Here is a 14367-nt window from a genome sequence, read left to right on the forward strand (position 1 = left end):
TTCTTGCACAACCTGCCCCATCCCCTCCCTGCCTTCGGCCCCCTCCAATCAGGCACGGTCCTGCTTCAGGACCTTTGCAATTGGCTGTTCCCTCCTCCTGGATCTCTCTGCCTCCAGATTCAATGTTAACATTACTTGGCTAAAAATTAAGCATGAATGGGAATGGGGAGGTGTCACTCACACAAGGAAACAGCAAGCAAGCAGCACCCAGAGGTCCTGGGAGGGAGAGGGGGAGAGCTTAGGGCAGGGACACAGGACGGCAAGGAGCCCTTGGCAGCTCTGGGCGGGGAGGGACGTGGTCAGGTCGGCACCTGGCCAAGCCTCCTCCCTGTTCCTCTTTCAGGAAAGCGGCCTGGGACGCCAGCCCTGTGCTGCCGAGAAAGAGAAACTGAGGCAGGTGCATTGGGGCTGCATGGTGCTGTGATCCCCGAGTTCCTGGGAGACCTTGTGGCTGTTAAGAAGAGAACAGCCACCCATGGGTGTTGCAGAAAATAACAGGCTACAAATGAGGCTGGGCCGGGGGTGGGAAGGAAGGAAAGGAGCAGCCGTGGGACCTGGAACCCAGGGGCCAGGGAGGGTCCTGCCCAGAGCAGAGAGTTTCCTCTGTGCCAGGTGCTGGGCTGTTCACCATCTGCTCCCAGCGGCCAGCTGGGGTGAGGCCCCTGAGGGTTACTGAGGAGCCCCCGGGGACTTGCCTGAGGCCCCCAGCTAGGTCCTGGCTCCTCTGAACCCTGGTCCAGAGCCCACATTTAATCACATGACCGTGTCGTTCCTTGGCCACTGTGGGGTCTCAGGAAAGTGGATGACCTTCTCAGGGCCTGATACAGCTTTGCTGGGCAACCACCGGGGGCTCCTGGACTGTGCTAATGGGGGACGTGTGGGCATCCATTCCAACCAGGCACTGGGGCGTGGGTCACGCGGTCCCAGAGCTGGCTTTGTGTACCCACGCAGAGCAGGGAATATAAAGGCATGATTATGACCCAGAACTGCACAGCAAACAGGCTGTGTCACCCGCATGAGGCGGGGTCTGTGGGGGCCCTCAGGCTGCTCCCTGCCTAAGGATCATCCTGTCCTGTGGGGTCTGGGGGCTAACTTGCACAAATCTGACCTTCAGGAGATTCCCCCTGACCTCAGGCCACAGGCAGGGAAGGTGGTGGTGCTGGCAGTGGGCCTTCAGGACAACTGGATGGACCACCTCTCTGCCTCACACCCACCCTCCATACTTACCCCTCCCCACCGCCTCGCCTCTGGGCCAGCAGCCTTTCCCTCCAAGCAGAGCCCCTTTTACAGGACTTCAGAGCCTCTCAAGGGCAGGGGCTGGGCTTCCAAGCCTCGCCGGATAACTGTGCTGGGTCCCCAAAGCACCCAGCAGGGTCCAAGCTCTAGCTCCGAGTCATTAGTGGGCTCAACAGGCTCCGGCCAGACCCTTTTCCCTCTTAGGGCCACAGCATACCCTCACAGGCAAACAGACTCAGTGCGGGGCCCGCCCCGCCACCTTCCTGGAACAGGTTGGGACTGGGGCGAGGGCTCTGCCTTTAATTGAGTACCGATTTGTATTAGGTGCTGTCCCCGAACCCAGGAGTGGACAGGCAGGGCAGATAGGGAGGCAGGAGCCAGGCCCAGCCCCAGAGGGAGAAATCAGTAACCTCGGCAGGGTGGCCCAGCATGCCATGTCCTCTTAAATGCTCCTTGAGCTTCTTTATGTTTGCCAGATGAGAAACAGGAAGCTCAGAGAGGGGATGCTGCTTGCCAAGGGCCACACAGCATGGAGAACACTGGGCTGGGACTGGAGGTCAAAGACTGGTTCTCCTTCAAGCCCAGAGTCCACACTCCCTGAGTGCCCAGGCTGCCTGACTCCCCCACGCTGGCTTCATGGGGGAGCCTGAGACACCAAGATCTCACACTCTGCAGGGTGCTCTGCTCAGCGTTCTAGGACCTTCAGGATCTGACTGTAGGCTCACCCTGTGGCCTCCTTCCAAAGGTTACTGTCTTTTCCAGAATGCACTGGTCTGCCTGGGGCCTCTGGACCTTTCTCAACATGGGTCCCCCTAACAGGCAGACCCTTCTCCAGCTGTCTCCATGGCCCACCTGTCTCCATGCATCCTTCGAGCTGAGGCCACATATCCCCCCACCCCAGGACTGTTCCTTAGCTCAGCTCTGACCCACACCCCTGGGCTGGGAGTGGCTGTGTCTGACTCTGTCCCTCCTCTGCACTAAAATCTCCATGGCTCTCATCTACATCCATTAAACTCCTGACTCCCAACAGCCTCCAGAATGCTGACCCCATCACGTCACACCCCCCAGCGCCCTGCTGGAAGCCTACTGCCCAACACTTATCACTAGGTTTCAGCTGAGCTGTCACCTCCTCCGGGTAGGCCCCCTGGATGTCCCAGGCTGGATCAGAAGCCCCTGTGAGCTGCTCTGGCAGCCTGCGTCTCCTATCACAGCTCCGCTCTCATTAAGGGCCTGTCAACCTCTAGGCTAGGGGCCTTCTTCCCACCATGGGAATGTGGCAAGGCCCCTGGCACAACTTGGTGCTTTAACCCACATCATTCCTATGATCACGTCCGCTGCAGAAGGGGGAACAGAAGCCAGAAGGAGACACTGCAGGCACGGAGGCCAACACCAACGCGCTGCCAGCTGCAACATATATCTGCTCTGGCAGTCAGCTTGAGCCTCAACGGGTAGAAGTGAAACTCCAGGAAGGGCAGGCAAGACTTGGGGGGCTGGGCCCCTTACTGGGGAGTCGCAGGAAGTTCTTCGGGAGTGGCCTAGACCTAAAAGGGAATCTTGGGAAGCACAACTCTCGGGCAACAGGGGTTGCCGAGGCATGGGTTTGGTGGGCGGTAATGGGATGTACGGTGGCACGGAGCCTGGGGACAGCAGCGGCCAGTGAGTAGGTGGGCGCTAATATGCCTGGCCTGACTCCCCAGTTTATTAATGCCTCAGTCAGACACAGAGTCAATCCGGGGTCCACAGGCTAGAAGAGCATGGAACGAATGGAGAGTGAGAAACTTCCCCCAAGTTTTAGGGGGTGACTAAGAGGAGAGATCCCAACTACCTATCCCCCACCCCACCCCACCCCACCTCCATGGCTCTGCCGCCTCCTCCACGGACCAGGTCCCGAAGGAAGGATCAGAAGCCCCCGTCTCCCAGCAAAGCGCTCTGGGGCTGGCAGCTAAGGCTGCCCCAGCCTAGCTCCGCCCCCAGGAGGTGGGGGAGGAGAAAAGGCTGGGGGCCAGGCGGGGGAGGGGACCCTACAGAGCATAACGGTCAAGAGTTTTCCAAAGTGAGAGCTACAGGCTTGAACAGGGAAGCGCCAGGCAGTGTTGGGACTAGAGCTGACCCTGGAGCTTGCTTGGCTGGGCCAGGCCCGTGCGGGGAGGGGGTGAGTGGGGGCCCGCGAGAGTACCCCCTCACCGGAGCCTAGAGCAGGGACAAGGAGGGAAACAAAGCCCAGAACAGACTGGCCCTAGATATGGAAGATCCCAGGTGCACTCACCCAGTGGCTCAGAAATTGGGGCCAGGCCCCGTTGCAGCTGGTCCCTCCGTCCCTCGTCCACCCCAAGCGCTACAGCGGCGCACAGGGAGGACTTGGGAGAGGCCCGGGCCCAAAGAGCTCAGCCTGGGGGCGAGGCCGGGGGCGGGGCGACCCGGGGGCGGGGCTCCGGACGGAAGTGGGGCGGGGGACCAGAGGGGGAGCCCCATCAGGGGCTCTGGAAGCCTCCATGGGGTTCCTGTGTGGGGAAAGAATTAAAGGGGGGTACTGTGCCCTCGCACAAGCACAAGCATGAGGGAGCGCCCTGAGGCCCGCCCCTTCAGAAACCTGATGACAGAGGGAACCCCTATCCTTCTCCCCCTCCCTTTCCAGGTGCTGATCGTGACCATGGCAACGGATGAAGGGGCTTGGATGCCAGACTCCGCCGCAGAGGGCTCCCCAAACACACCCAAATACTGGAGGTCGGATAGGGGGCAGGAGTCCCTCCCAGCCAGAGTAGGATGGCAGAAGCCGCGCCCCCTAGACACACAGAAAGACCCAGGAGGTGGGGGAGGGGCGCAGGCACAAAGAGGCTGCCCTCCTACTGGGATCAGGTTGGGGTCTGGGGAAATGAATGGGGGACACGGTGGCAGTGGCCCCCACCCTAGGCACAACCCTAAGGAGGGGGCGGAGAGCGCAGGCCCAGATTGGAAACAGATGGGGCCACCATGCCAGGCCGGAGACACTCGATCCATAGGGGTGGGTGGAAGGGGGGGGAGGGAGGGGGAGAGGGAGGGGCGGCCCCACCCAGGCAGCCAATCCGGGCAGCGCTTCTGCCCCGGTGAGAGTTTGAAAACTCCAGGGTTGAGGCAGGGAACTGGAGGCCCCTTGGGTTCTGGGAGCCTGGGAGGTGTTCAGGGAGGTGTTCAGGGAGGGGCAGAGACCCGGACAGAGAGCCAACGGCCACCGCAGGGAACCGACTCCCCCATCTGCTCCTCTCTCTGGTGAAAAACGCCATTTGAATGAATCCCATAGCTAACATGTATTGAGCTCCTAATGTATACCAAGTGCTGTGCCTGCTGAAGTCACACCTGAATCACCCCATTCTCCAAAGGGGTTATTAGCAGTGGAATAGACAGGTTGCTTTCCCAAGGTCAGGAGGAGCAGAGGCTGGAAGCAAGGTTGGGTCCAGAGGATGAGCCCTTACCCACAATGCTGCAGGAGGCCTGGAGCAGGAAAACGACAAATGGAGAAATTGCTACAAATTTAAAGTATCTAGGGGCAAAGGACAGGGGCTTTGATTCGGACACACAGGCAGCTGTGGGAGCCCAGAGGAGGCCCTGATAAGGGTTCAGGGACAGCTCACTTCCCATGGTGGCCCATCCACACTCTGCTATGGCTTCCGTGGAGGATCCATTCCCCACCTCTCCCTAGCACTATAGGCTTGGTGATCCGCCCCTTCCTGACCTGTGCCTCAGTTTCCCCCTCTGCAAAACAGTATATAATGCCTGGCTGGTGTACCTCAGTGGATTGAGCACAGGCCTGTGAACCAGAAGATGGTAGTTCGATTCCCAGTCAGGGCATATTCCTGGGTTGCAGACCGGTACCCTGCAGGCCAGTTCCCAGCAGGGGATGCACGAAAGGCGACCATACATTGATGTTTCTCTCCCTCTCTCCTTCCCCGCTAAAGATAAATAAATAAATAAAATCTTTAAAAAATAAAAAAAAAAAGAATCATCTATTAAAAAAACAACAACAGTATATAATGCCACCTCCCCTAGCACTGGGGAGAGCTGCACTGGAGTTCTCAAAGCAGCAGGGGTCCGGTAGGTTTTCTGTGAATGCCTGGATGTGGATTCTACAGAGCACACAGTGGATGCTGCTAAACACGAGATACTCCAATATCTCCACTCCCCCACAGCCCCAACTGTGGGAGGCACATAGTAGGTGCTTCAACAGGCACAACACCTGGAACCCCAGCACTATGTGGAACACACAGGTGGTTCTCTGGGTCAGTGAGATCTGGAATCAAGCAGTGTTACCTTCCCCAGCTTAGGAGGGCACACAGTGGGCCCTCAGGAAACGCCACCAGCACAGCGGGTGCTTTGCTTGCATTAATGGGTGGATGGCCAGGTACAGGGCTTACACACACCCAGGAATCAATCCAAGCACACCCCATATGACCTCAAGGAAGAACCTGCACCTCCAGGCCTCAGTTTTCCCATCTGTAATAAAAACCAGGTGCACGACAGTGCTCGAGGAACCCAAGATGTCAGGACATCCAGGGCTATGTGACCTGGGGAGGAAGTGCCTGTCTCTGGGTTGTCTAGGACCCAGGGGAGGCTGGCTGAGGACCTGCCAGGCCCTCCCCAGCTGGCCCTGCCTTCTCAGGGCCTGTTACCCATATCTGCCTGAAGGTGACCTCCTGCCTCCATGCAGTGGCAATGACCACTGTGGGCTGGGAACAAAGCCACCCCCACGGTAGGGGTGGGAGAGATCTGGGCCAGGAATGAGGCCTGCATCTAGTCTACGGCAGCTGGGCGCCCCACCTCCTCACAGCTCTAATCACCCCATACGTTAACTGCCTGGTCACAGGCCTGCCTCTGCCACCAGACTGCCACCTCCAAGGGCTGGGCAGGGTCTCCACCTTGATCAGAGCACACACGGCGTGCCAGGTCCCCAGTACCCAGCAGAAGGAGGTTCTCGGCAAACCTCCACATAAACGGCCAGGCCCCTCCTCACCCAGGACAGCCTTCTCCAACCTTATTCTCCCCTGGGGGCGACAGTGTGCAATGCCCTCATCACAAAGTGGGGGTCTTCATCCACTCTTTTTTAAACAAAAACTTCTGAGCACCTTACGTGCACCTGGACGGGCTGAAGCACACGGTGACTACCAGGCCTGGCAAGGGGACCCGCCCTCACAGAGCTGATGCTCCCTCCGGGAGGGAGGCAGGAGGAAAACAAACAAAATACACCAAGGGTCAGTGAGTAGTAAGTGCTATGAAGATGGACGAAGCAGGGGGTGGGTGGGACCAGTCTGGAAAGGGGAGGCCCGGGAATGAGGGGGTGACATTTGACCTAAGTAGAGAATGTAGGAAGTTAGGATGGGTGTTTGGAGGAAGGGCAATCCTGGCCCTGGGGCAGAATCTTGCTTGGCCTTCGGGAGGAACACGAAGGCACCCGTGTGGCTGGAGCAGGGTGAGCGGGGAGGAGAGAGCGGGAAGGGGATGAGGGCAGGTCATGCAGTGCTTTGTGCCCCCCCCCCCGCCCCCAGGGAAGGACTTGGGCTTTTGTCCCTTGGGAGCTAGGAGCCCCAGAGGGCAGTGGGCAGAAGAGGAGCAGGACCTGACACGGGTGCCCACAGGCACCTCTGGCCACTGCACTCTGGGGAGCAGGGGACAGGGGAAGCAGGAGGGGAGGTGACTGCACATACTCAGGCCAGTGGTGAGAGGGACATTCTGGACAGATTCGAAAGGCAGATCTGACGGAATTCCCCAAAGGACCAGTGGTGGGGCATAAATTAAAGCTCAAGAACGACCTCAGGGTTTTGGGCCTGAGCAACTGGAAGGTTAAGGGCTGCCACCTCTGGGAAGCCCTCCCTGACTGCTTTGCCCACCCAGTGCCCTTGAGGGCTGACCCCAGAAGCCCCCAAACATTCAGCTGGTATGTCCTCTATTTACAGCAGGAGGCAGCAGCCCTTGGGGAGAAGCATTGGGCTAGATCACATCAGCATCTACAGCTGGGACATTTGTGGGTAATTGTTTTTTTTTTTTTTTCCAAAATAACTTTTATTCTAATTATAAAATAGGCACATGCAGCAGAAAATGAGAGAAAATCGGCCGAAAGAAGAAAATAAAAGCTGCCCATAATCTACCCCTTTCCTGGAGAGAAAATGTGAACATGTGGTCATTTTCATTCATTTTTTTCTACAAACATTTTTTGAGTACCTACTATGTGCCACAGTAATGGGGACACAGCAGTGGGCATGACAGAGCCAGCTCTCCCGCTCTCAAGACAAGTGAGGGAGGCAGACACTCACAGGAAAACCGTTACTGTCCAACATGTAATGCTGGACAGTGCTAAAAGATTCCAAAAAGAAAAGAAAATGCACAGTGAGGCTCTGGAAGCCTGGAGGGAGGGTGGCCTGGGGTACTTCTCGGAGGACCTGGAGAAGTCAGCAGATCAGACATACAAACACCTATGAGAACAGTGTTTCAAGCAGGAGAAACAGCAAGTGCAAAGGTCCTGAGGTCAACCGCATCCCGTCTTTCTCCTATGTGTGCAATTTGGTACATTCTGAAATGGAGAGCACCATTATGAGACCATTTGCCTGTGTCCCACCCAGAGTTCAATCAGTTCCCACTTGTTCGACGTTACAAACTGACACACTGAGAGGAGCGTCCACATATGAACCTGTGGCCTGTCACTTTCTGCACTAAAGTTCCAACCAATAGGTGTCTGTCGGGACGTTCTGCAGCCTCTGATACCTGCCCTGATGTGGCAGCCTTGGGTAAAACCACACACACCTGGGTAGGACACCCCCACTCCCATCCCCCTCCCAACCTGTCCCACTGTCCTCACATTTGGGGCCAAAATCTCTCAAAGTTTCACTTACAGACAACCACCAAACTCTACACCCTTGGGATCCAGAGTGAGGGGGACACTGGCTGGGCAGCTCCATGGATCCCCTCCCTCCCACCCAGCACAGTATCCACGACCTGGGGAAGTGAGCGTGTGCCGACCAGCCAGAGCCCAACTCGCCCACACTTCCAGCATGGTCCTAGCACCACGTGTGCCAGCTGGCTACCCCAGAGTGGGCACACTGCCCACTGCAGACATGCCTCAGCTCCTCACCTGCCTTTTTCACCTTCCAGCTCTCCGAAGGCCAGCTACCTTCCTCTCTTTCCAGAGAAACCCAGGATGCCTTCAGGCACAGCTGGGTCCAGATGCACATGCTCTTCCCAGGTTCTCCCCTTCTCGGATAATGGCAGCTCCGTCCTTCCAGAGGCTCAGGCAAGAACCTCGGGCCAGCCCTGACTCTTCTTCCCTCTCCTGAACATATTGCTGGTCTGCAAATACCCTCAAGCGTTGCTCTTAAATTTCACATGCATTTGTCCATCCTTCTCCATGTGCCTTCTTACCCTGTCTAGCTCCCAGTACTGCCCCCCTGGACCAATCGTCTCTGCCCTGGTCCTCCAGTTCTTGCCTTCACTCCGTACAGTCTGTCCTCCCCACAGTAGCCAGAGGGCGCCTGTGAGCACCTGAGTCCCGGGTCCTGTACCTCCTCTGCCCACAGCCCTCCAGGTCTCCCAACTCCCTAGGGCTAAAAGCCCAAGCCCTAGCTGAACCCCACAAGGCCCTAAACAATCTGCCCCCATCCCCCTCCCCCATGCTCACCTCCTCCCTCCTTCCTCCTTGTGCACTCCACTCCAGCCGCATGGCCTCCTCCCTGCTCCTTCAGCCACCAGCCACTGTCCTGCCTCCGGGCCTTTGCACAGGCTATTCTGTCTGCCTAGAATACCCTTCCTCCACATTTTCATGGCTCTTTCCTTCTCACCATTCAGGTCGCCCTCAAACACAACTCAGACACCCGACTGCTCACTCCAGTTCACAGGGCACCCTGTCGTCCTCTACCACACATTCCTCAACTGTTTTTTCTTTTTTGGCACTTTTATCTGAAATTACAGGGTGGAGCCAAAGGTAGGTTCACAGGGCCCTGACCGGTGTGACGCGGGTGGTTGGGTGTCGAACCACAAAGTGAAAGGTCGCCAGTTCCCTTTCAGGTCAGGGTACGTGCTGGGGTTGCAGGTTCCGGGTTGTGTACGAGAGGCAACCTATCGATGTTTCTCTCTCTCCCTTCTCTTCTCCTTAGAAGTAAATAAAGTCTTTTTTAAAAATAGGTTTACACATGTGACTACGTGAAACACAGAGTTTGTTGTTATATTCTTGTATTATTTTTCACACAAACAACTGCACACCTACTTTCGCCGCGCCCTGCGCCCACCTCGTCTTCACTGTCTAAATCAGTCTTGTCCAACAGGAGACCAACAGCCACGTATGACTAGTTGAATAAAATGAAACAAAATCCGAAATCAGTTCCTCAGTCACGATGGCCGAGCGCCTGCACACGAGGCTCACAGCCACAGTAGTGGCACGGCCATGGGAGTGGCGCGGACACAGCGTGTTTCTCCCACCACAGAAAGTCCTGTGGACGGCTCTGCTGGAGGCGGAGCGGGGAGGGTGGGACTGCGTCGGCTTGGTCACTGCTGGGTCGCAGGGCCTGGCACACAGAAGGTGCTCGATAAGTGCTCTCCAAACAAATGAATGAACAAATGAATGAACAAATGAATGATTTGCAAAGCCTGGAGGGGCTGATTTGCAGGACAGGGCAGAGGCCATCAGCCACAAGTCCACGAGCTGGGATTTGCAGCTGGGTCTCCCTAACTTGCCATCCAGGTGCTCTCTGGGGGCAACTCCAGCCCCAAGGACAGAAATTTGTAGAAAGCTCCCCTGGGCCCTGGTTGGTGTTGAGCGTGGGCCTGAGAACCAAAGGATCGTGGTTCGATTCCCAGTCAGGGCACAGGCCTGGGTTGCAGGCCAGTTCCCAGGGTGTAACACACAAGAGGCAACCACACATTGATGTTTCTCTCGCTCTCTCCTTCCCTTCCCCTCTAAAGATAAATAAATAAAATCTTTAAAAAAAAGCTCCCCTGGCCACCGCCAGACTCCGTGCTGCGGCCCGGTGCCAACATGGGAACAGAGCCAGAAGCGGGGGGGGGAGGGGCCCGGTCCCCTGCCAGGCCCGGTCCTCCAGGGTGGGCCCCCCACTGTCCCCCACCCCTGCCTTGTGCCATCGGTGGCTGCTTCCCTGGCTCTGGCCACATCACCTCTGCAAGGTGCCTCTGTGATCACTAGGCCCCCAGTGCGTGCGCAGTGCTGCCCACGCCCTCCCCTCCTCGGCCGACTTCTGCCACATACCACCTGCCAATCGGCTCACTAATCTCTCATTCAACTGGCTCGTGCCGTTCCCTTAAACCAGAGCTTTTCAGCCAGTGGGCCCCAAGGATGTTTAAAGCATGCAATAGCTGACTATTTAGTCAGGGGCACTGACCTTTTTTCCCTCAGATTGTCAAATAAAAAAATGACAAGCGCCAACACAACAATAACCATTTGGTGTGAATGCCCTGTCCTGAACCATAAATATATATTATAAGTCATATAATACAGTTGCATCTTATCGGTCATGTTGCATCGTAAGATTGTGTCTGGTTAATACTTGGTAGTGAAAATCCTCATATTCAAGTACAGACATTTGATTTTTGAAAAAGACACTTTGGAGCAAAAAGGGTAGATAATTACTATTATTATTTTTTGGTAAATCAATCAAAATTATACCTAGTTTTTGTCAGACTGGCAAAAACATATAACATTTTTTGGTGTGCCACAGGATTTTAGCGATTAGTTTATGTGTGCCACGAGATTAAAAAGGTTGAAAATCGCTGCCTTGAACTAATTTCCTTCAGAAACTAACTCAGTAATGCACCGCTCTAACTGCCTAGCCTTGAAAGTCACCCGAAAAACTGTTACAATGAAAATGTGAACAGCGTCCTTCTGTTACTGAAGGCAGCAGGCCGAATGGGACCTGGTTGGGAAGAGGCGGGCAGGTGTTGGCTTTCCAGGTCCCTGCACCCGAGTCTTCCTCCTTGACCTGCTCCATGTGAACGGAGAAGGGAGTTGTTGCAGGCCTGTGCAGCTATGTGTCACGGGACACCCCCTCCACAGGTCACCCCAAAATAGCTTCGTTCTGGGGGCAGCCCCCCAACTTTAGAAATCATGGCCCACAGAAGGCAGGCAGACAAGGTTCTCAACCCAGCTCTGTCCCCAGAGAGCTACGTAGCCCTGAGCAAGTCCTTGACGCTCTCTGGGCCTCAGTTTCCCTACCTGTACAGAGGAAGATTGGGTTTTTTAGTGCCTGAAGTTGACTTCTGTGGCTTCAAGGCCTTTGAAATCCTGGAAACTGAGACACAGGCCAGTGAGGTCCCCAAGGCAGGGCTTGGAGCAGCCCCTGACTGACTTCCTGAGTGAGTCTTGGTCTTGGTCACCACGCAAACCTCAGCAGCCACCTTGCACCAGGCGCTATCCTGAGTTCTAGGGACACAGCAGGGACCAAGGCAGACAACCTCCTAGGGCTTCTCTTCTAGGGAAGGAGAGTGGCAGACGAAAGCAGCCATGCAAAGACAGGGGTGAGGAGGGAGGGCTGGGCAGAGGACACAGCACAGGCAAAGGCCAAGTTCTAGGGAAAGAGAGGTACCTGGTAGCTGAGAAATGGGATTACAGGGGTAAGGGCTGGGGGGCAAGTCGTTTGAGGAACGAATATATTTGAGGCCTGAACAATCATCACACTCCTGTAAATATTCTCCTTGCACGCCTCACCTGCTTTTACAGAACCCCTACTGTATACCAGGCCCCAGGCTGAGCACTAGGGGCACGGGAGGACCCAGGCGGTCCCAGCCGGTCTTAAGGAGTTCACCGGCCTGTGAGGGAGGGACACGGGGGCTCAGGCAGGTAGAGATCGGAGCTGTGACGGGGGGATGCCTCTGGCCTGCAAATGCAGCAGGCTTCCAGGAAGAGAAAGTATCTAAAATGCGAAGTAGAAAGTGGAAGAGGAGACCTAAGCAGTGCTGGACAAAACGGAAGGGGTGAGAACAGACCTTGGGCTGAGTCCCAGGCGCATCCCACAGGGGAGAAGACAGGGACTAGGGAGCTAGCTTCTGGGGCCGGGGGTGAGGGGGACAGACCTGCTGTGCAAATGCAGGTGCAGGTGACAACCTCTCCACTCCCCAAGCTCTCAAGACCAGGGAGAAGGTGACAAGTTTAGACAGGGGTTTGGCAATTAGAGACCCACTGCCATCTCCCCGGAGACTTTACTAAAAACACTCTTTAACTTAGCACTCGGCATGGGAAAAGCATTCAGAACTGAGCCGGGCACATAGTAGATGCTCAAGGAACACACTGGCTATTATTCCTGACTCTTCCTGAAGGCCAGGTATACATAAGCAGCTTGTTGAATACCCTCAATAAATGATATTAGTAAATGATAGTATCTCCCCCCCTTTTCAGTTAGGGAAACTGAGGCACAGAGGTTGGGCCCCACCTCTCACTCACCACTAATGAATGGCAGAACGGGAACCCGAACTCGAGCCGGTTCTCAAACCCTCCCCAAACCACTCCTCTGAGCCTCAGTTTCCCCTCCCCAGGCCTCACCCTCCTGCTTCACTTGGAGATGACGAGGTCCCAGAATTCATGGCATCTCACACTGATCCCATCTGTGACTCGCAGTCAGCACATGGTCAGGGGCTGGCAGCGGCTGGAGGCACAAGGACAGACCACGGTCTCCCAGACACAGTGTTTTATCATCATTATTAATTATTCTCTAGCAGCTGCCCCTGGCATTGGGAGCCATAAGGAGGCATAGGCATGGGCAAGGATGGTGGCTTGGGTTCAGCACCTGTCCTGAAGGACTCAGCCCCAGGCCTCCTCACTGTCCACCCCTCCGCCAGGGCCACTGCCCCCAGAAACCCACCTGCTGCACCCCTCACCGTCTCCCTTCACAGGTTACCCTTGTCAGGAGGCCTCCCGCACCCCCTACTCAAAATTCCGCCTTCCACTCTGGCTCTCCCCCTTCCCCTTCGCTGAGGTTTTTTTTCTTAGAGTGATGTCCCGCCCTTGGACATGGTTTTTCTTCTGTGCTTTGTTTATCCTCCACCTCCCCAACTAAACTTCGAGCTGCAAGAGGACAGGGGACTTGTCCTTTTAAATTACTCGGGCCTGGAACAGCGAGCAGCTGGCACCCGGAGACGTGAACACTGCGGAAGGGAGAGTCCTCTGGCCCTCGAAGCGCCCGCTGTCGGCCTGTGCCAAGCTCTGCAGAGCTTTCCCACGCACTCACAGACCAAAGGTAATACTCAAATGCGGAGTGGGCTTTCAAGCGGAAATTGTATCATCCTGTTTGTGTCGCTTCCCAACTTGCATTTTTTCCACATGACACTGTAACACATTCCTGTGTGTGCGATCCCTGTTTTCACCTGCCCCCCAGCCTCCCGAGACGAGGCTGGACCATTCACTACAACCCCCAAGGTGCTCGCCCGCCCGCGGTGGACCTCCGCACCCAGGCCTCCCAGGCCCTCGGGGAAGCATCCGTCTTGCTCTCGGCGCTGAGAGGCGGAAGGATGTCTTCACATTCCCTTTGTAGCTTCACACGAGCTACAAACGGCGCCTCTAGAAACTTATCTGATAGACACATTCCCCTGAAATGACACATGTAGAAAGTTGTCAGAGCAAGGCTTGAAATAACACAAGTGCCTATCAATAGTGGATCGGTTCAGAATATAACGGCACAACAGACCAGATAATACCACAAAAATTAGTCTCTCTTGGTATCATGAGATTAGTACCACAGGTATGAAAAGGAAGGTAGATGTACAATTACGAAATTACTTTTGAGATCCTGTATTTTTAAACAGGGAACAAATACACTCACCAAGGGACAGAAAAGAGCGTGCAGGATGCTACCAGTTGCTTAAACAAAGGAGTGGAACTCTGCCCACCTCTGCATGTTCACAGAACAGCCCTAAGTAACTGTACTGGCCAAAACGGCACCCATTGGCCACACATGGCTGTTTACATTTAAATGGAATGAAGTAGCCCTGGCTGGTATAGCACAGTGGATTGAGTGCGGGCCTGCAAACCAAAGGGTCGTCGGTTCGATTCCCAATTGGGGCACATGCCTGGGTTGCCAGCCAGGTCCCCAGTTCGAGACGTGTGGGAGGCAACCAACTGATGTTTCTCTCCCCCTCTTTCTCCTTCCATTCCCCCCTCTCTAAAAATAA

The 14367-nt window shown here is 55.7% G+C and overlaps 1 protein-coding gene across 10 annotated transcripts in view; it reads right to left on the minus strand.

Moving 5' to 3' along the window:
* PTPRS (protein tyrosine phosphatase receptor type S) overlaps positions 1 to 14367 on the minus strand; it is a 95375-nt gene that overhangs the window by 60905 nt on the left and 20103 nt on the right. For 9 of the 10 annotated variants that reach the window (XM_053658340.1, XM_037165183.2, XM_037165182.2 and 6 more), the window contains exon 1: positions 3503 to 3618. The exons of the other annotated variant lie outside the window; for it this stretch is intronic. The gene's annotated coding sequence lies outside the window, so the exon portion shown is untranslated. Of the gene's footprint in view, positions 1 to 3502; positions 3619 to 14367 lie in introns of those variants that run through there. 10 annotated transcript variants of the gene reach the window in all.

The sequence above is a fragment of the Artibeus jamaicensis genome, unplaced genomic scaffold (assembly GCF_021234435.1).
Source record: "Artibeus jamaicensis isolate MK-2021 breed Jamaican fruit bat unplaced genomic scaffold, CSHL_Jam_final scaffold_537, whole genome shotgun sequence".
Lineage (NCBI taxonomy): Eukaryota > Metazoa > Chordata > Mammalia > Chiroptera > Phyllostomidae > Artibeus > Artibeus jamaicensis.